This window comes from Monodelphis domestica, chromosome 4 (genome assembly GCF_027887165.1).
Source record: "Monodelphis domestica isolate mMonDom1 chromosome 4, mMonDom1.pri, whole genome shotgun sequence".
In the NCBI taxonomy this organism is placed as follows: Eukaryota; Metazoa; Chordata; class Mammalia; order Didelphimorphia; family Didelphidae; genus Monodelphis; species Monodelphis domestica.
The window spans coordinates 22,758,964-22,779,909 of NC_077230.1; the positions used below are offsets into that span (position 1 = coordinate 22,758,964).

A 20,946-nucleotide genomic window follows, 5' to 3' on the forward strand; every position below is an offset into this window, starting at 1 on the left:
GCTGGCTTTGGGCCACTGGACAGAGGGGTGGGGCATGCAGAAAATGTCCTCAGGCCCTGGGAAAATAGGGAATGGAGCAACTCCCTGAGTGCCAGCTCTGCACACATGTCATGGCTTCCCCAATGCTGATATAGGACCTCTTGTCTCTAGGCCTGGTTCTCAATTCATTGAGCTACCCAGCTGCTCCCTTTACATGTCTTTTTGTCAAACAATGCTTTCTCTAATGGGGAAAGGGGATGGAGGGAATGCATGTTAATATAACACATACATAAATTTAAATGTTTAAAATAAATATTAATATTTAATAGCAATGGTTTTATATGATTTACTACTAATAAAATAAAAATGCCAATAACTTGATAGTAGTAAAATAAAATGTTAATAATTTAATAAATAAGATTTAAAATAAAATAAATAAACAACAAAAAATAAATGTAAAGGGTGATATAAAGATAAGTAATATTTTTAAATGATAATTCTCTTTTCTCTTTTAAAAGTCTACTTTTTTTAACCCCAGCCAGGGATCTTAGATTTGTGTTGTTATTGTAGTGAGTCCAAGGCAAGGGAAGTCAAGGGCACTTAGCTAGGTACCCCATTTGGGAGACCACGAAACTACAGGATCATGTTTGGAAAGAGAGGAAAGAAGCCAAAGCAAGTGTGGTGGCCAGGAAGAGCAGTTAGGGGTGGAAGTATAAACTCGGGAGGAATAATGAGCTAGAATTAAGAGGCTGTGGTCAGATGGAAGAAGTTCAGAGGTCTAGAAGTAGAACCCTTGGGCATGCTGGTGAAATCTAGAGGATTATCGTCTGTGTCTGAATGGGGTGGAAGTGAAGGCAAAGGGATTCAAGGAGGCTGATGACTGGGAGGCCAAAGTGTTTGAGGGAACATATATTGAAGATCCCTTGTATAGAGTTAGGAGGTGGAGGGTAAATATTTCTGCTCCAAGGCACTGACGTTCTTGAGAAAGGAGGAAGAATTCTCCAGGGGCCTGCCTTGAGGATAGGGATAAAGTGGACCAAGAAAAGAGATTCCAGAGTGATTATCTGTAAGCAATAGTGGACAACAAGGGGTATGCCCATTCCTCCAGATGTTCCAGCCTGTCTAGAAGTATGAGAGAAGCTATATCCAATCCTGGAGGGATTCCACAGAGTTGCAGTGTCTTGTTAGGGTTAGGTGGTGGTGGGAAAGAGGGGGAGAGGAATCAGGTCTTCCTTCAGTACTAGAATTTGGAAGGGTCACTAAAGAAGGAGATCTAACTTAGTAAAGTTTCCTACAATATAACTGAGGTTTGGATGGGGCACAATAGCAAGGGAGGTAGAGCTGGGAGGGGATTTGAAAGAGAGAGCCCTGAGGTAGATGAGGATGAGAGATGGGTGAAGGGAAGGGGGTTGATTTTCACTTAGACTGGAGATTCTGCACCACCAGGATTGAGTAGGAATAGATAGGAACTGGCTAGCCATAGAATGGGAATGTTGATTGGAGCTCCCACCCACAAGTGTTTTCTAAATGGCAGAAAGTGGGACCAGTTTTCTTTCAAGAGCTAGAGAAAAATAAAGACTGAATCAAATGTCAGTGGCCCTTCCTGAAGATAAATGCAGCTCAATGGATAGAGAGCCCAGTCTGGAGGTCCTGGGTTCAAATCTTGCCTTAGACACTTCCTATCTATGTGACCCTGGGCACCCTATCTTTTGCCTATCTCCCCTTTTCCCTGGGAACTGATATCTAGTATCTATTCTAAGACAAAATGCTAGGAGTTTAAAAAAAAAAAGATAAAGAGTGGGCTCTTATCTACCTCTGGTTCCAGGCTAGTTCCTTGAGCTTGAGCAGAGAGCCCAGCTTTGTTGGAGCCAAATTTCTACTTGATGTTAGTTAAACTTCCCATTAGATCAAATATGATGCTAACTGTAAAGCACTTAGCATAGTCCTTCGCATATACTAAGCTCTAAATAAATGTTTTTCATTATAATTATTGATGGGGGTGGATTCCCCTCCCGTAGAAGTCTGCAAGCAAAGGTGAACTGATCACTGTCAAGTATACGTGTTAATAGTGGGGAATTCTTTGGGGGGATCAGTTGAACCAGAGAGCCATTAAGTTTCCTTCCAACTCTAAATTCTATGAGCCTATGAGTTTCTAGTACTAAAAGTGAAGTTCCAGTCCTGAAGAGTCCCAGGTTCCATTTCTAAATGTAGGGAATAAAAGGAATTAATGTGTTCTTCTCAGGGTGGACATCCATCCCACCCTCAAACCACCACCACCACCACCACCGCCCTAAATAAGCCTATTTAGGCTTACAAAATGACTTCAAGGACATTTTATTATTGCCACAGGCCCAGGGAGTGGGGAAGCCTCTTATCTCACTTCAAGGATGAAAACCACTAGACTATACTACCTCCTTATCTCCTCATACTTTAAGGAGCCAGAGGAGTCACCCCTCCCTGCTGGAAGCTTGTGATGAGCTCACACTCTGCATCTTGCTGCTTCCCACCCAGATTGTACATTCAGCCCCCAGACTATGGGGTATCGGACAGAGGGGAGCCGGGGTCTTATGTCAGGAATCTATATGTTTGCATCTGCACCTCATGAGAAAGATAAAGACTGCTTCTTATGCTATCCACTCTCTGACTCCAGGTTTGTAATTGTAATTTGGGAGGGGGGGGTGATCATTTTTTTAATCCACTCATAGAGGTGAAGGAGATCCTGTAAGTAAAAGTTAAAGATAGGCAAGGCTTTGGTTGGGGGCTAATGAGATTCTTTTTTAAATTGCTGCTAGCATTTACATATTGTTTTAAGGTGTTGCACAGCACTTTCCAAATATTATGCCATTTTATTCTCACAACAAGGAGGGGGGAGGAGAGGTAGGTTTATCGCCCCCATTTTATAGATGAAGAAACTGCAGCTAAAAGAAGTTGAGCCACTCACACAGCTAGTGAGTGTCTGAGACTGGATTTGAACTCAGGTCTTCCTGATTCCAAATCCCATGGCTGCCTACCCCCTTCCAAAAAAAGACACTGTACTATTGACTTAATGAGTCAGAACAGAGCAGCAGTAGACCTCCATATAGTGGATTAGAAGAGTCTAAGAACTTGTACTCCCAGTACAAGACGTGTCCCCCATCTTTATTGATGATGGCAGATTGGACTCCACAACAGACTACTAGTTTTCCCTGTTCCTTGAGGTCTCTACTGGATTCTAGGTCTCCATACCTAAAAGAGTGGATGGATGTTCAATAATCTTTGCTTTAGCTTTGTCTGGCATCATGATTGCTTCTCCTGCTTTTTTTACTTTAGCTGCTGCATAATAAATTCTGCTCCAGCCTCGTACCTTTACTCTGTGTGTGTCACCCTGCCTCAAATGTGTATCTTGTAAACAACATATAGTAGGATTCTGGTTTTTAATGCACCCTGCCTGATACCTCTTTGAAAAAAGAATGAATCCTTTTTTTTTGGTCAGACGACCCAAGTTTGAGCATGATTTGACCATTTAGGAGCTCTGTGATCTTGGGCAAGTTGTTTAACAAAATGATCGTCATTTTGTTCATTTGTAAGATGGGGATCATAATACTCATATTACCTATCCTACATCTTCATGTCAGGAGAAAAGTGCTTTAACAGCAAGCATTAATTAAGTACCTCCTGGCTTCTGAAGGGCAAGAACTGTCAGTATTATCACAATGTGTAGCACACTATCAGTGTTTAATAAATGCTTGATACCAGATAGTAGGCACTAGGTCAAGGAAAACAAAAATGAAATCAGCTCTGACCTCAAGGAATTTATTCTCTGCTGATAGGTCACAACATGCACAGAGATGAATAAAAACAAAGTCCTTCTAGGTTCTAACAACTTTTGAGGTTAACAACTATTGGACTCAAGAAAGGCTTTCTGGAGGAGATGGTGCCTGAGCTGAGCTTTGAAGGAAGCTAAGGATTCCAGGAAGAAGAAAGGAGAAGGGAAGGAATTACAGGCATAGGGGACAGCCCATATGAAGCTGTTATTTGAATCTGAAAAACCCAGGGGTGTAATGGTAAATGTTGGACAGTAGGCTGTAGGTGGCAGGACACAAGGCAAAATTCAAATTTAATATGCAGTATTAACATTTTCTCTATTCCTTTTAAAATCTAGATAATCAAAGCCTGGAATTGTAGCATTTACCAATTTCCAGGGCATAAATGAAAGTTTAACAATGGACTGGGAAGCTGGTTCAAGCTGGTTCCAGCACACCCCTGTTCCAGGAAACCTCAAGTAAACTGTAAAGCACCAAATAAATTGTTAGTCCAGGTGAAATTAAATTAAAGTGAGCATTATGTGCAGCCCTGAAGGGGAAAAGAATTCACAGTATACAGCCTGAGGAGTGAGGAAGTGGGAATTATGATTCCCATCTCCTGTGCCTGAGTGATAGAGAACTGGGGAAAAGAAAAAAAATAAAAGAAAGAAATTATAGGTGGGTTATATTAGATAAATGAAGTTATTCATATGGACCCAAGAACTCACTGGTATAGGAAATCCTGGTGGGAGAACTCCCTCTGAAATTGACTGTCCTAGAGAATTGCCTGGGGATGCTGAGATGTAAAGTGACTTGCCCAGAGGCATACATCTAGTATGAATCACTAAGGTCTTGAACCATGCTGCCTCTCACAAATATATATAACTATATATATATAAACAGACAGACAAATGGATGCTTAGAGATGGAGAGGTAGATGTTTAGATGACAGACAGATCCAAATGGATGGTTAGATGGATGGATAGACGATCTTTATTTACAGAGAGACAGCCGGATAGATGATAGAAAGACAGACATACATATGAGAGAAAGATAGATAGACAGACAGGTAAGCATTCTAACAGGCTACACCCCTGAATCAGTCACTAGAGGAGGTCCATTCCTAAGGGATAGCTCTAGTTACAAATTTTCCAGAATAAACTAAACTTGTTGCCTGTTCTGTTTTTCTGGATTCGTTTTCCACCCCCACCCCCTTTTTTTTTTGTAACCATCATGCAGATCAGCCCAGACGGTTCAGCCTACAAGTGATCAAGTGAGAAAGAAGGAAGAATGTTAATGCACACATGCTATATAACTCCCAGAATGGATGCCAACCATCTTTAGCCTATAAAGCCATCCAATCAGAGCTGGAAGGGATTTCAATATTCATCTAGGTCAACACCATCATTTTACAGAAGAATAAATGGAGGTTTAGAGAGGAGACACTAAAAGTAAGGTGCAGAGCAAATTTTCACATCCAAGTCTTCCAGTTCCAAAACAAGGCCTCCAGGCTGGTCCTGCTGCTTATCAGGAGATACCACCCCAAATATACTATTATGCCAGGCTGGATTGCTGAAAAGTCTTTATCTCCTGATTGGTTCCCCCAAGCTATCTGGAGGCCTGCCTTTCCATGCCTTTTCTTCTCTAATAACCATACTTCAGAAGACTAGCAGGTATGTGCCTGCCAGGAATACTAAATAAAGCATAGCAGGTAAGGCAATTAGGTGGTGCAATGGTTATGGCTGGGGATAAGATAATAGCTGTGTGACACTGGGCAAGTCACTTTAACCCTGTTGGCTTTAATTTTCTCATCTGTTAAAAAAAAAAAGAGCTGGAGAAAGAACCAATAAATCATTCTGATATCTTTGCCAAGAAAACCTTTAATGGAGTCATCAAGAGTCAGAAGCAACAGGAAAATGACAGAACAACAACAAATACACACTTACAGGAATTTAGAACAAAGGAACTAATCCCAGGTAGATAACCATCTAGCTTAACCTGGCTTTTCTGTTTTTATCCCCAGGAATATATGCAAGTCAATCAGGGGCATTATGGGGGCTGAAGGGAACTTCTTTGACCCAGTACCACATAATTCCTCTGGAATTTTGTTGGAAGGAGTTCCCAGAATTGTTTGAAAGGACTGACTGATAATGAGAAATCTCACAAGAATCAAAAGGAATCCTCTAACTCCAAGTCAGATAGCTGACTGGGGTCAGGAGCTTAGGGGGGCAATAGGAGAAAAGTGAGTTAAAAGAACAGATTTCATTCTAGCCTGAAGGTTTTGACTGTCTTTTGTTGCCTACCAGGCTGGGTACAGCTGTCAAGGCCCCTTTACCATACCCAGGGTGATGCAGAATTAAAAAAAAAAGTTTAACAGGAAAGACTTACCAGCAGTTATACCCCAGCAGATGGTAGGAGAGAATAGCAGATGGCACAGAAAGACTGAAGACCAGTAGATGATGGCAGAGAGTAGTTCAGCAAACAATGCAACTAAAAACCCAATTGGAAGTGCCCAACAGAGATGATGTCACAGAGAACGAGACATGATGCTCAGCAGAGAGCAGTCTAATGATATGACCAGAGGATATTAGCAGCAATTTAGTACCAAAAGAGTGAGCTGCCTTAGTCTCACTTATCCCTCCACATATACTGTCCATACCTATGCTTTAGCCATATTCCCTACATGTACAGGGCGATGAGTATATCCCTACCATTATAGAGGGCTCTTTTTTTCTTTCACTTAATTTACTATGCTATTTGATTTAAAGCAATGTCTTTGCGCTTAAATAAATATGTTCTTTTTGATAGCTACAGTAAAAGTAAACACGTCAGGAAATAGGCATGAATATGTCCCACAGAATGATTCAAACCTGGTATATCTTTACAAATGGAAAGGGGTAGGGTGCTGGTACCCTTCCAGTTTAATTTACTTAACTGGGCATCAAGAGGGGCAAGGCTAGCCAACCAAAGATTGCTGAAAATACAGCCATCCACGGGCAACCCATTAAATGATTTTCTCTCCAAGCTGCACTGGGGATTTCTACCATGCCCTGAGAATTTCTTCAAGCTGGAAGTTCACTCCAGCTCTAGAATTCACACATGGGAAGCGACTAGCTCACCTTCTGCCTCTCCCACAGATTGGATGGCTCATCCCCAAACCTCCATTTAAAAATGGTCCTCAGGTCAGCCATTTCTGCTTCCTCTCCAGGCTACACTCCTGGTCTTTCTCTACCCTGTCTCTGAGCCTGGTACCTTCATAGTTCTCCACCAGATTCAGCTTCCTTTTCTTTGTTGCCTTCCTCCATTGGAATAGAAGCTTCCTGCAGGCAGGAATTGTTTTTAAATTCGTTTTGCCACAGTGTCTTGGACCTTAATGAATGCTTGTTGACTGACTGGCAGGATTTGGAAAAAAGGTATTAACAGTGTTATTGCAACAGGACAGCGTCCTGCATGCCTGCCTGTTGTCACAGTTGGGCAGCTCACTGGGGAAGGGGGCAGATTAAGCAAGCCTGACTGCAGCCCCAGAGAAGGGGAATGAATTGGTGAGGGTGAGGCCAGGGACCAAGGGGAAGAGAGTTCAGGAGTGTAAGGAGTCATGTGGATTGTTTTCCGAAAGAAGAAAGAGGTCGCCTTGCTAGCTTCTCACATTTTTGACAAGCTGCCACACACCAGCAGGCAAGATTTCTCCAGGCAGGTCCCTTCTCTTGCCTGCAAGGGAATAATCAGGCTTTCAAATATACAGCACGCACAGGGCACGCACGCTTTTATTGCTGTGACTAAATATGATCTTGGCAGAGCGTGCCTGGCTGTTCTTTGAAGGAGGAAGATTTTAAATCAACGCGCTGCTCCACACCAAGGGAAAGCAGGCTTCCAGGGAATAGGAGGCTGCTCTGAAAGCGGCTCGTCTTTCTACTGACGGGGCCCGGCGATGTGGTGGAAAAATGGAAGTAAAGTGCCGTCATTCCCACAGCCCAAACGGGAAACAGGCGCCGGAATCTTCGGACCCTTTTGTTGTCATGTCTTTACTTTCAGAAATGTTGTCTCTTTGGCCTCGTTCTTTTAATGGTCCTGAACTAAGAATTGGATGAGAAAGAAAAGTCACATCCGACGCAGCAGAGTTCCCGGGGTCCTCCAGGGCTTCCCCCCGCCCCCCATGCAAATGAGAGGCTAGAGGAAATTTCAAAATCCTAGCAATCTGCTTGGGGATTTCAAAGGTTACAAAAGTCCAATTACAATTCATTTTTGGTGTGAATTGAGTAACTCCGGGGGAGGTGGCCCGGGTGGAACGTTCAGGGTCGATACTGTGTTAATGAATCCAGCCCTTTGTTCCCCCAGAGCTGAGATGCTGACAAGTGGGCTGTTTCCTGAAAAGCTATGACATTCTTTGTCCCCCGTCCAGGTGCAGGAAGCAGGATAGAGACTGTGACTGCCTTTTTTTTTTTAATCATTTTAGGGTGGGTTGTTTTTTATTTTTCCATTTTTAAAAAAATCAAAGGAAATGCAGTTCAGGGAAACATCTGAGCCTTTTCTTGTGGCTCTGATAGCAAGACCCCTGCTCTAACATGGTTTGATCGGCTCTGTGTCTGGGAAATAGCTATTATCTATCTTTTGGTCCAGGTGCCACTTTGTTCTCTGTAGGTGGGTGGATGGGTGGGTGGATTGGGGCTCCTGGTTCTGAAGGGAAATGGGGAGAATGGGAAGGCTGAGGAAGAAATTAAGGGTGGGCGTGCAGAAATAGTGTACATTTTTTGAGCAATCTGGAGCTCTGGGGCTTTCCACACAGGTGGTATGTTTCCACCATTGCAAACTTCCTCTTTATCAGTATTAGTGGTCAATTTTATTCCAACCAAAAAGTCAAACCGAAATAATAAAGTTTTCACATACCATTCAGTAAGTTTAGTAAGCCCGGAATTCACCCCTCCCCCACCATACCCCCAAAATAGGCGCCTTTCCAAACTCATAGAATGAGACCATTCATTATCTGTTAAATAGTTATTGCTATGCCTATAGGGCTGCAATCTACTCCCAAGAGTTGTTACTTCCCTTTCAGCCCAGTAAAGGCTGGCTTCAACTGAAGGCCAAATACGCAACTGCTTGTGTGGTGAGATTAGAAGAAATCAACCCCTCCTCTTCCTGCTCCCCCTTCTCCCCTACTTCCCACATCATACACACAAAAGAGACTCTCCCTCCTCTGCCTGTGACTGAAAGGACACAACTAGCAGCAATGGGCGGAAGTTAGGAAGAGGCACATATTTAGATTTTATGTGAGCAAAAATCTGCCTAACAGAGCCATCCAAAATTGAAGTGGGCTGCCTTGATAGGTAGTGTGTCTCCTTACCTGGAAGCAATGGCTGGATGACAATTTGTCTTAGATACTGTAATAGGGATTTCTTTTAAGGTATGGGTGAGCAGAGATGGCCACAGGGATCCCTTCCAAATCTGAGATTCTGAGAATTATTATATAATTAGTTTTATAATTTATTATAATATTTCATATTTTTCTTTTCTTTTATTATGTTAGTGTTCCTCTGGTTTTAGCCTTGCCTTCTAACTTGGTCCTTAACAAAATCAATAATCATCAGGTCCCTCACACCTTAGTGTGAACAAGAATGCTGTCCTGAGAAAGAAAACCTCATCTAATGGATAGTCTTAACATGAGATGTAGCAGGGTATTGGATGTTATTATTAGTCTAAGTCCAGTTAAAGCATCCCTCATTGACATAATTCAAATTAAATTCTTCCTTTGCCAATACCAAATTCTGCCATTCTAACAATACTAAGCCCAAGTGTAGCATTAAGACTGTTATTGCTCACTTGTTTTTCAGTTGTCTGACTCTTCTTGACTCTTTTTGAGGTTTTCTTGGCAAAAGTACTGGAATGGTTTGCCATTTCCTTCTCTAGCTCATTTTACAGGTGAGGAACTGAGGTCAACAGGATTAAAGGATTTACCTAGGGCCACTCAGCTAGTATCTGTGGCTACATTTGAACTCAGATTAGTCAGATTCCTGACTCCAGGCCCAGCTTTACCCATTTTATCACCTACCCAGTCTCTAAGACTGCCAGGCCCCCAAAAAGGGAATGCTTCATACCAGGAAACTTCAGGGAAGCACATTTCTTTTGTAAAATGCTTTCAACAGTTGGAGGATCATAAATTCTGAGCTAGGACAGACCTTAAACACCATCTAGTCCAATCCTCTCATTTTCTAGATGAGGAAAATGAGCCCAAAGAAGGGTAAGTAACTTACCCAACATCATACAGGTAGTATCCCCCCCAGATGGGATTTGAACCCAGGTCCTCTGACTCCAAAGTCTTTGCTCTTTTTACTCTATTAGCTTAGAGCTGCTTCTGTTGGGGCTTAGTGGCTTCTAATATGACTTTTGGGGGAGGAAGTCCTTCTAGTCTAGACAAAAGTATGAAAGTAGAACAAAGTTATGTCCATGACAACCTTGACGCCCCTGCTTGCTTCCTGTGTGACCTTCAGCTAGTTACCCCACCTCCAAGGCTTTCATTCTCTTATCTAGAAAATGAGGAGTTTGTGCAATAATTTAAATGAAAATAACACTAAAAGGCAGCTGAGCTCACATTAAATACAATAAATAACCTTGATCCTTGGAAACAGATGATAAAACACACTTCACTTTTTTTGAGAGAGAAATGAGAGCCTACAGATGCAGTATGTTGCATAGGCTGTCAGAGTGAGTCACTAAGACCCCCTGACTTTGTTTAACTGTTTGTCTTTATTAGGAAGAATGGGAACATTGAGAAATTACCATCAGGTACAAAACAAGCATCAATACAACTTTAAAAAAGCAAATCAAATGAGGGAGTACCAGATAAGAGGACCTATAAAATCACTTCCAACTCTATAAAGTTCTATAATTCTATGTTCCTTCCTCTTTTGCAATGCCCCTCTCCTCACCTGGGACCCAGACCTTACTTATCTATCATCCTTTCCTTCCCCCTATTGAAACATTTCTGTGCTAATTCCACAAAAGTCCTATATTATGCCTTCCAAAACTAACTTTTGTTGTTTAATCAGTCCAGTCCTGTCCAACATTCATTACCAACCTCATTTGGGGTTTTCTTGGCAAGGATACTGGAATGGTTTACCATTTCCTTCTCCCACTCATTTTACAGATGAAGAAACTTAAGCAAAAAGTGACTTGCCCAGGATCATACAGCTAGTGTTTTGAGGTGACATTTGAACTCAGATCTTCCTAATTCCATGCCTGGTGCTCTATTATACCACCTAGCTGCCCTGCAGAACTGTGTGTCCAATTAATTAATTCTATGGCAGAATATTAGTTACTATAGAGGAAATAAGTCTGGACTTGGAAAAAGTAAGATTTGGGTTCACTTCCTAGCTTTGATATTTGTGTATGACCTTGGGCATACTATTTAACCTCCCTGGGTCTCAGTTTCCTCATCTGTAAAATGGATTGGTCACTGCAGTGGAAAGAACACTGGATCGGGAATCAGTGGACTTGGAGTTGGCCATTAGCTCTGCTACTCAGCACATATGTGATTTTTGGGGGGGGGGGGTGGAAATCAGTTAACCTCTCTGGGTCTCAGTTTCCTTGTGAGGGGGCTGAACTAGCTGGCCTGAGACCCCTTCTATTTGTGGGTTGTTTTTTTTTTTACCCTTCCCTCTTAGCATCAATACTGTGCATTGGTTCAAAGGCAGAAGAACTGGAAGGTCTAGATAATGGGGCTTAAGTGACTTGCCAGGGGGTCATATAGTTAAGAAGTATCTGATGCTAGATTTTAATCCATCTCTGGGCCTGGTTCTCACTCCACTGAGCTTCCGAGCTACCCAGACCCCTTCCATTTCTAAATCAATGATCCTATTCTAAATTGTCTTCCTGTGCTAACTCTTAGCCTTTACCCAAAGGAAGATATTCAAACACTGGGATAAACATACTGGTAATACCCTCAGAACTCCAATGCTCCTGACTCAAGTGAAAATCTGGTCCTGGTTGGGGGCCAGGAAGGAGGAGAGATGCCTATTTCTGGACCATGAAGGGCATTCGAACGTGTAAATGGCTAACTTGCCAAAGGAAGGGATCATCTTTCCAGAGTCTGAATGTTGTGGGTACATGGTTCCTGAGGGATTTCTCTTCCTCCCCCCTTCCCTCAGTTAAGTTTAGAACTGCACCAGGGCTTGGTCTCAGCTGGAGATGTTTTAACTCACACTGCCTAGTTGGTTCAGAGAAATTCAGGCAGCTGTAGAGAATAAAAATAGCTTTCCTCCATGACCAATTTCTTGCCACTTCCCTGTAATCTCTCTTTGCCTTTCCCCTCCTCTCGCACGAGCCCCTACAGGGCCATCTGTGGAATTGGTATTTACCTGAGGTGGGAATGCCCCTTGGGACTAAGTGGGCGCTGGAGTGTCCTATTCACTTAAATCTCTTGCTCCGCAGACTCGGCAAGGGTGATTCAAACAGAGCCCAAGGAGAGCGCTTTTCTCCTTCTATTATTTCTAGAGCTCCATGGGGCCTCCCGAGCTCTTCACGGCAGGCAGAGCGTTGTCAAATGCGCCCTCGCAGGTAGGGCATCGGCTGCCTCCTTCAGCAGCACTGGCTTAGACAGGGACGGACACTGCCAATGACTGAACGTGCTCTTGGGGCTGGGAAAGCTGCCTTGCATGCCTCCGGCCCCGAGAGCGGAAGGCTTCCGTGCTCCTAGGAGGCTCAGGGGTTAAGGAGGTACCAGAACCAGCCTCCTGCGGGGGGAAGATGTCCCTGGGCTGGCTGGAGGGGAAAGCGCGAGGCTATGCTCACAGTCTCCAGGAGGTGTCTCTAGTCTCCCGGCCTTCTGGAAAGGGAAAGAAGCGGAGCATGACAGGAGGCGGTTAGGAGCAGAAGATGGAATCCGAAAGTGGTCATTAATCTTTCTAGTTAGGAAGCAGGAACTCGTACGGGAGGATGTCTGAGCGATCGGTGAAAGAGGTGGCCTGTTCTGGGCTGGGTTCCCCAGTGCTAGGGGGCTTACCGGCGATGGGACAGAAGCTCGTTTAGGAAAAGCTGTCAAAGCCAAACTCGGGCAATTCCCCAACCACCTAGGAGACGGAATATTTCCCGCAGGAGCAGGCTGGGCTTTCTGTTCATCTTAGCTCCCAGCCACCCGGGAGTTTGTAAAGGGACTCTCCTCTTGAAGCTTGGGGGCCACTGTGAAAAACCCTGCAGGGCCCTGGCTCTTCAGTTTGGTTTGTCTTTTCAAACATAATCTCTCCCTGGGCTCAATAGAGGTCTTTCTTCCCCAACAAAGTGTTTGATTGACATGGTCAAGGAATCCACAATAGGAAGGTCTTCAGCCACACTGGTTGATTAGTGCTCATTAAGGCAGCCTGAATACTTTTTTCCCCCTGAGCTCTGCTACATGTTGACTGATTGGCAGGAATGCAGATAGGCTCCTAGAATTTAAATGGGGAAAGACTCCTTAGAGATCAATCTTACCTTTAGAGCGAGAAGGGACCTCAAGGGTCATCTGCTTACAACTCCCTTATTTTATAAATGAGGAAAAGGAATCTCAGTAAGGGGAAATGACTTGCCTAATATCACACGGCTAATTAGGAACAAACCCAGATTGGAGCCCAGCTCTGCTAGACTCCCAATTCCATGTTCTTAAGGCCATACCATGCTGCCTTGTTTTGGCAACCAACCCTTATCCTTTCTTTGTCACCCATCTACCCTCAGAGCTTTCACTTCCTCCCTGGTGGCCTGCCTCATAGATGAGGTGGGGGACGGTTGTGCTGTGGGAAGTGGGGAAGAGTTATTTATGGGGGGATGAAGTTGAACTGATGGGTAGGCAGAAAGAGAGCAATTTGGGGATTGTATAAATTGGGCAGAAAGGTAGCCTTGTAAAATGCCTAATTTCCTTCCCAGCTTTAGTGAGATTAAACTCTTCCAGAAAACAGCCAATGTTGTCATTGCTGGCTGCCTTCTTTACTCTTTCCCATCCCCATCCCTTTTTGGGTGGCACTTTACCTCTGTTATTCCAGATCTCCAATGACCTCATCATTCTTTCTCTAGGGACACTTTCCTTTCCCAAATCCCATTCTCTCAAGGAAAGGCTCTGTTGGGAAACTAACAAGTTCCCATTTTGGTCATAACACAGGCACCCTAAATATAAGATCTTCTTGGAAGAGACAAATGCATATAGATACACCAATTATAAAAGGCTATACTTCAGTTTTATACAAGCCAAGTTTAAGAGAGAAAGTATGACCTATATTTGGACTAATGAATAATCCATGCAAATGTGACAGTGGAACCTAACAGTTAATGAGTCAGATTTTCCCAACTAACATATATGCCTCTGAACATAGACCTCCAGAAGATACAATATTTGAATCTAAAATATATTTTATTTCTTTAAAAAAAAAAAAAGCCTTGCCTTCTGTCTTAGAATCAATACTAGATATCAGTTCCAATGAGAGTAGTAAGAGCTAGGCAAATGGGGTGAGATGACTTCCCCAGTGTCACAGAGCTAGGAAGCTTCTGAGGTCACATTTGAACCCAGGACCTTCTGTTTCTAGGTTTGGTCTCGATCCTCTGAGCCACCCCCAAATATACTTTTACTGGGTTTTTCATCCATATCTATTTGCCCCTTACTCCAATATTGACTCACTAGAGGGTTCCTGGTATAAAACCCCTTTTCCACTCTGGGAAATATCAAAGTATCTATAAATCTCTTTATCTTTTATTACCTCTGAGCCTCAGCCTGAGACACAGACATTTTCTGGCAAAATATCTCATTGTTAACTCTATCTGTATCTTTTCTCTGAATGTTTCCTCATAAATGCACCCTGACTAGCAAAAACTAGTCAATTAGTAATACTAATAGCAAATACTAATATTAATCCTATTTATAAAGAGAAAGTAAACATTTAAAACAAAGAAAGATAAATAGCAGAGTTCCTATATCCAGAAGGAAAGACTGAAAGCTTCCATGAAGGAGCTCAAGGGAAGACTATAGATATAGGTTGGTGATGACAAACCTTTTAGAGACCTAGTGTCCAAACTGCACCCTCATACCACATATGACCCACCCCCTTACCCAGACAGGGGAGGAAGGAAGGACTCCCATTGGGCTGCTGGACAGAGGGGCCTGTGATGTAAAAAAATGACCTCAGGCACAGTGGAGAAGGGGAAGGGAGCAGTCCCCTCCAGCACAATGCCATAGTTTCAACAACACAGATATAGGATTATTACTTTGGAGTGTGTTTGAGTACTAGGGCTTCTGCCCTAGAATGGAGAAGCAGCATTTAATCCTACTTATCCTCAATTCAAAAAATCAGATGGGAGGGGAAAAAATTTGCCCTGGCTCATTGAGCAATGATATAACAGGAAGTACAGGTAGGGGGTTCAGTGGATTGAGAGCCATGTCTAGAGTTCCTGGGTTCAAATAAAGCCTCAGACACTTTCTAGCTGTGTGACCTTGGACAACTCACTTAACCTCTATCACCTAGCCCTTACCTCTCTTCAAATTGGCAACCAATACACAATATTGATTTTGAGATGGAAGGTAAGGGTTTTTATTAAAAAAAAACAAAACAGGAAGTAGAGTGGTCCCCATTGGCAGTGAGTAACAGGCAAAAGATATGGCAGTGGCCAGTGGCATAGGCGCAACAGCAACAAACAGTAGAATGGAGAGTAGCATAGATCCTGATAGAATAAACACTAGCATGGGCAGTGACAAAGGCAAATGCAGCCTCTTTCTTTCAGATACCATAAAACTCGGTCCTCAATAACTAAAAATTATGTCTCCACCAGCACAAACCTACCTCTTCCAGGGATATTTGGTCAAGCCTAGCTACCTGTTTCATCTTTGTTTTCTTTACTATCGTGTCAATTTTCTCATGTAACACATTGGAGACTGTGATGTTAGTATCTAAAAGAATTTTGTTATAAATATCTTAAAAATAATTTTCCCAATCTTGTCCAACTTTTTCTGTTGTCATACTTCTCTTGTTGGTCAGTTATTTCACACCTTCATGATCCCATTTGGAGTTTTCTGGGCAAATACACTGGAATACTTTGTCATTTCCTTCTCCAGTTCATTTTACAGATGAGGAAACTGAGGCAAACATGGTTAAGTGAATCACCCAGGGTCACACAGCTAGTACAAGTGTCTTGAGGTCAGATTTGAACTCAGGTGTTTCTATCTCCAGGCCTGCTGTACAATCTACAGTGGTGCTACCTAGTTGCCCTGGGAAGATTTGGCATAGATATATCTCTTCTCCATCTTTCTTTAAATTTATTTTTTCCTCCACTGCTTCTTATGGGTTATAGATGTAATATCCTACCACCATTATCTTCCATGAGATTTTACAAATATAAACTACTAACCCTCTTAGCTGTCATATTTTTCTACTTGAGAAAGGGACTGTTTAAAGGGAAAAAACAAAACAAAACAAAAAACAAATAAACTTTTCTTAAGGTTAAAAAGTTAAAATGATATGTATCTCTACAAGAAAAGAGGATATTGGTAACTCTTAAAAATTGTTATTATCTCCTGGGTAGCTAGAAGAATTATACTTAGAGGGAACAGTGACAAACTGTATAGGATGAAATGCCAAGACATAAATATGTATATAGATATATGTCTGCATAAATACATATATATATGTATATACACACACACAACTGGAGTTAAAAAAGAGGTTAATATTAAGAGAAATGGGAAAAGAAACAAAATGGGGTAAATTTATATGTCACAAAGAAGTAAATGGCGGGGGAGGGGGAGAACATCAATACACTGGAAAGGTAAACCGGTTGGAGAGAGGAAATACTCAACTCTTATGTGCATTGAAATTGCCTCAAAGAGGGAAGAAAAATCAAATACATTGGAGCACAGAATTGATTTGTGCCCTATAGGGAAGTGGAAGGGAAATGAATGGACTGGTAGGAAGGGAAGCAATACCAAGGAGGGAGAGGGTGGGGGGGTAGTTTAAAAAGACTGTAAAGAAAATAAGGAGGGAATAAGAAGGGAGGGGGGTAGAAAGGGAAGTAAAATAAGGGTGGGAATTAGGGGGACTAAATAAAAACAAAACACTGGTGTAGAAGTAAATAGTGAAAGAAGAAAAGGCAGGACTAGGAGTGGAAATCAAAATGTTCAGAAATACACAGCTAGTAATCATAACTCTGAATGTGAATGGAATGAACTCACCCATAAAATGCAAGCAAATAGCAGAGTGAATTAGAAACCAAAACCCTACCATATGCTGTCTACAAGAAACACGTATGAGGAAGGTAGATATGCATAGGGTGAAAGTAAGAGGATAGAGCCAAATTTATTGGGCATCAGCAGCTAAAAAGAGGGCAGGAGTACAATCATGATATCTGATGAAGTAAAAATAGATCTAGTCAAAAGAGATAGGGAAGGTAATTACATCCTGATAAAAGGCAGTAAAGACAATGAGAAAATATCAGTACTCAACATGTATACACCAAATGGCATAGCATCCAAATGTCTAAAGGAGAAACTAGTGGCGCTCAAGGATGAAATAGATAGAAAAACTATACTGGTGGGAGACCAGAACCTTCCTCTATCAGAACTAGATAAATCAAAGCAAAAAAATTAATAAGAGGTAAAAGAAGTGAATGAAATCTTAGAAAAATTAGAGTTAGTAGATATGTGGGGAAAAATAAATAGGGAAAAAAAGGAATATACCTTCTTTTCAGCAGCACATGGTATATTCACAAAGATTGACCATGTACTAGGGCATAAAAACATTGCAAACGAGTGCAAAAGAACAGAAATAATGAACTCAACCTTCTCAGACCACAAGGCAATGAAAATAATAATTAGAAAGGGTACATAGAGAGGCAAATCAAAATTAACTGGAAATTAAATAATTCGATTCTACAAAATCGGTTAAAGAACAAATCATAGGAACAATTAATAATTTCATTGAAGAAAAGGACAATGATGAGACATCCTTTCAAAATCTATAGGATTCAGCCAAAGCAATACTCAGGGGGAAATTTATATTCTTGAGTTCATATATTAAATTAGGGAGGGCAGAGGTCAGTGAATTGGGCATGCAAATTAAAAAACTAGAAAGTGAACAAATTAAAAATCCTCAGATGAAGACTAAATTAGAGATCCTAAAAATCAAAGGAGAAATTAATAAAACCAAAAGTCAAAGAACTATTGAACTAATAAATAAAACTAGAAGCTGGTACTTTGAAAAAACAAATAAAATAGAAAAAGTACTGGTCAATCTAATTTAAAAAAGGAAAGAAGAAAACCAAATTGGCAGTATCCAAGATGAAAAGGGAGACCTCACCTCTAATGAAGAAGAAATTAAGGCAATCATTAAAAATTATTATGCCCAATTATATGGCGATAAATATGGCAATCTAGGTGATATGGATAAATATTTACAAAAATATAAATTGCCTAGACTAACAGAAGAAGAAATAGACTACCTAAACCACCCCATATCAGAAAAACAAATTGAACAAGCCATCAGAGAACTCCATAAGAAAAAATCCCCAGGTCCAGATGGATTCACAAATAAATTCTATCAAACATTCAAAGAACAACTAATCCCAATGTTATACAAACTATTTGACAAAATAAGCAAAGAAGTTCTGCCAAATTGCTTTTATGACATAAATACAGCACTGATTCCAAAGCCAGGCAGGTCAAAAAACAGAAATAGAAAACTATAGACCAATCTCCTTAATGAACATAGATATGCATAGGTGAAAGTAAGAGGATGGAGCCAAATCTATTAGGCATCAACTGATAAAAAAGAAGGCAGGAGTCACACTGCTGGGTTTGTAACCCAAAGAGATAATAAGGAAAAAGACATGTACAAAAATATTAATAGCTGTGCTCTTTGTGGTGACCAAAAATTGGGAAATGAGGGGATGCCCTTCAATTGGGGAATGGCTGAACAAATTGTGGTATATGTTGGTGATGGAATACTATTGTGCTCAAAGGAATAATAAGCTGGAGGAATTCCATGGGGACTGGAACAACCTCCAGGAATTGATGCAGAGTGAGAGGAGCAGAACCAGAAAAACATTGTACACAGAGACTGATACACTGTGGTACAACCAAATGTAATAGACTTCTCCATTAGTGGCAATGCAATGACCCTGAACAACTTGGAGGAATCTATGAGAAAAACCAATATCCACGTCCAGAGGAAACATTGTGGGAGTAAAAACACCGAAGAAAAACAACTGCTTAAATACATGGATCAAAGGGATATGGTTGGGGATGTAGACTCTAAATGAACATCCTAGTGCAAACAACAACATGGAAATAGGTTCTGATTAAGGACACAAGTCCTTAATGAAATTGCGCGTTGGCTGTGGGAAGGGTGGATGGAGGGGAGGGAGGGAAATAATGTGATTATTGTAACCAAGGAATAATGTTCTAAATTGACTAAATAAACTAATTCAAATGGGGAAAAAAATAAAATAAAATAAAAAATAAATAAATTTTTAAAAATTGGAAAATGAAGGGATGCCTTTCAATTGGGGAATGGCTGAACAAATTGTGGTATCTGTTGGTGATAGAATACTATTGTGCTCAAAGAAATAATAAACTGGAGGAATTCCATGTGAACTGGAAAGACCTCCAGGAATTGATGCAGAGAGGAGCAGAACCAGGAGAACATTATTCACAGAGACTGATACACTGTGGTACAATTGAATGTAATGGACTTCTCCATTAGTGGCAATGCAGTGATCCTGAACGGAGGGATCTACAAGAAAGAACACTATCCACATCCATAGGAAAAACTGTGGGAGTAGAAACACTGAAGAGAAAGGGACTGATTGCTGTGAATGAGGTGGTTTCTAGGTTCTTTGGTCTCATTATTTTGGTGATTGAACTATTTGGTTAACCTCAGTTCTAGGCATTCTCTTTGGCTATATCCCATGCTTAAAATGGTCTTCCTCATCTCTTCCTATTGACTTCCTTTAATCCCAACTAAAATCCCATCTTCTTTCCCAAACAAATTTCTTAAGCCTTTCCTATTTTAATTACTCCCTGTTTATCTTGTATATAACCTGTTTTTACATATCTTACCTTATTGTTTCCCCCATTAGATTAGCACAGTGTTTGACACTTAGTCAGTTAATGTTTATTGAGGAACTGAAATGGTGATCATCTGTATTGATATCTGTTCTTTTATTTATTTCCCATTTTTTAACTTTGATAGTCTGTTTAAATGTCAGGTCAAAGTTTCTTCATTTGCATACTATGTCTTCTCATTTTAATTCTTTCTTCTAATTTGGTATTAATTTTGACCTTTAAAAATTGTAGATTCTGAATGTTTGTAGGCAACTAAATTGAAAGTATCTAGCACATTGTAACTAGTAATTTCCTATCCATTAATATGAAATTGACTTTAGTTTTGTAACATTGGTGCTTATTAGTGTCTGAAACCTCCAAAATTTCTTCTCCAAAAAAATTTTCATGATACTTAGGCAAAAAAAAGCTTTTGGCCTCTCATTATTCCTGAACTATATTTTCCATCATCTATCTTTCCCTATGCATTCCATAAGGAGTACATTCCTCTTTTCATTTAACTCGCTAAGCTTTTTTTTAATCCTTACCTTCCATCTTATAATCAATACTTTATATTGGTTCTAAAGCAAAGAGGAGTAAGGACTAGACAATGGGGGTCAAGTGATTTTCCCAAGACCTGACAGCTAGGAAGTGTCTGAGACCACATTTGAACTCAGGCCTTGGTCTCTATGCCTGGTTCTTTATCCACTGAGCCACCTAGCTTCTCCCTAAGTTCATTAAGTATTAAACATATTGATTTAATTTGAAGACACTTAACCATGTTCTTCCTAAAATTTTGCTACCTCTACCACAGATGTTTATCCATTAGCCAATTAATTTCTTGGTGATATTTTAGCAAATGCTCATTATAAGCCCTGAAATCTAATTTAACAAAACGTCTCACAAATGATACTTCTTGATGCCCTTGCAAGCATGTTTAAAAAAAAACAAAAAAAAAACCACTTCTTTTATTTGGTTCTACAAATAAACCTGGGAGCCATCCTTCCATTTAGCTGCAACCTCCTTTTGTCTCATTTTACATTACAAGTTTCATTTATAATAAGAAAACAAGACTTTCTTTCTCCACGTGAATATCTATTCAGTGGTCACCAGAGGAAAAAAATCTCACATTTAGAACACCAACTTCTA

The 20,946-nt window shown here is 41.0% G+C and overlaps 1 long non-coding RNA gene across 1 annotated transcript; it reads right to left on the bottom strand.

Annotated features, from left to right (window-relative positions):
* Positions 1–7,507: 7,507 nt before the first annotated feature.
* LOC103094831 (uncharacterized) lies at positions 7,508–13,985 on the bottom strand. The gene is made up of 3 exons (XR_001629710.2): positions 13,749–13,985; positions 12,110–13,174; positions 7,508–7,834 (listed from the first exon to the last, which is right to left on the bottom strand). It is a non-coding gene; the product is annotated as an uncharacterized LOC103094831 (long non-coding RNA).
* Between the last annotated feature and the right edge of the window lie 6,961 nt (positions 13,986–20,946).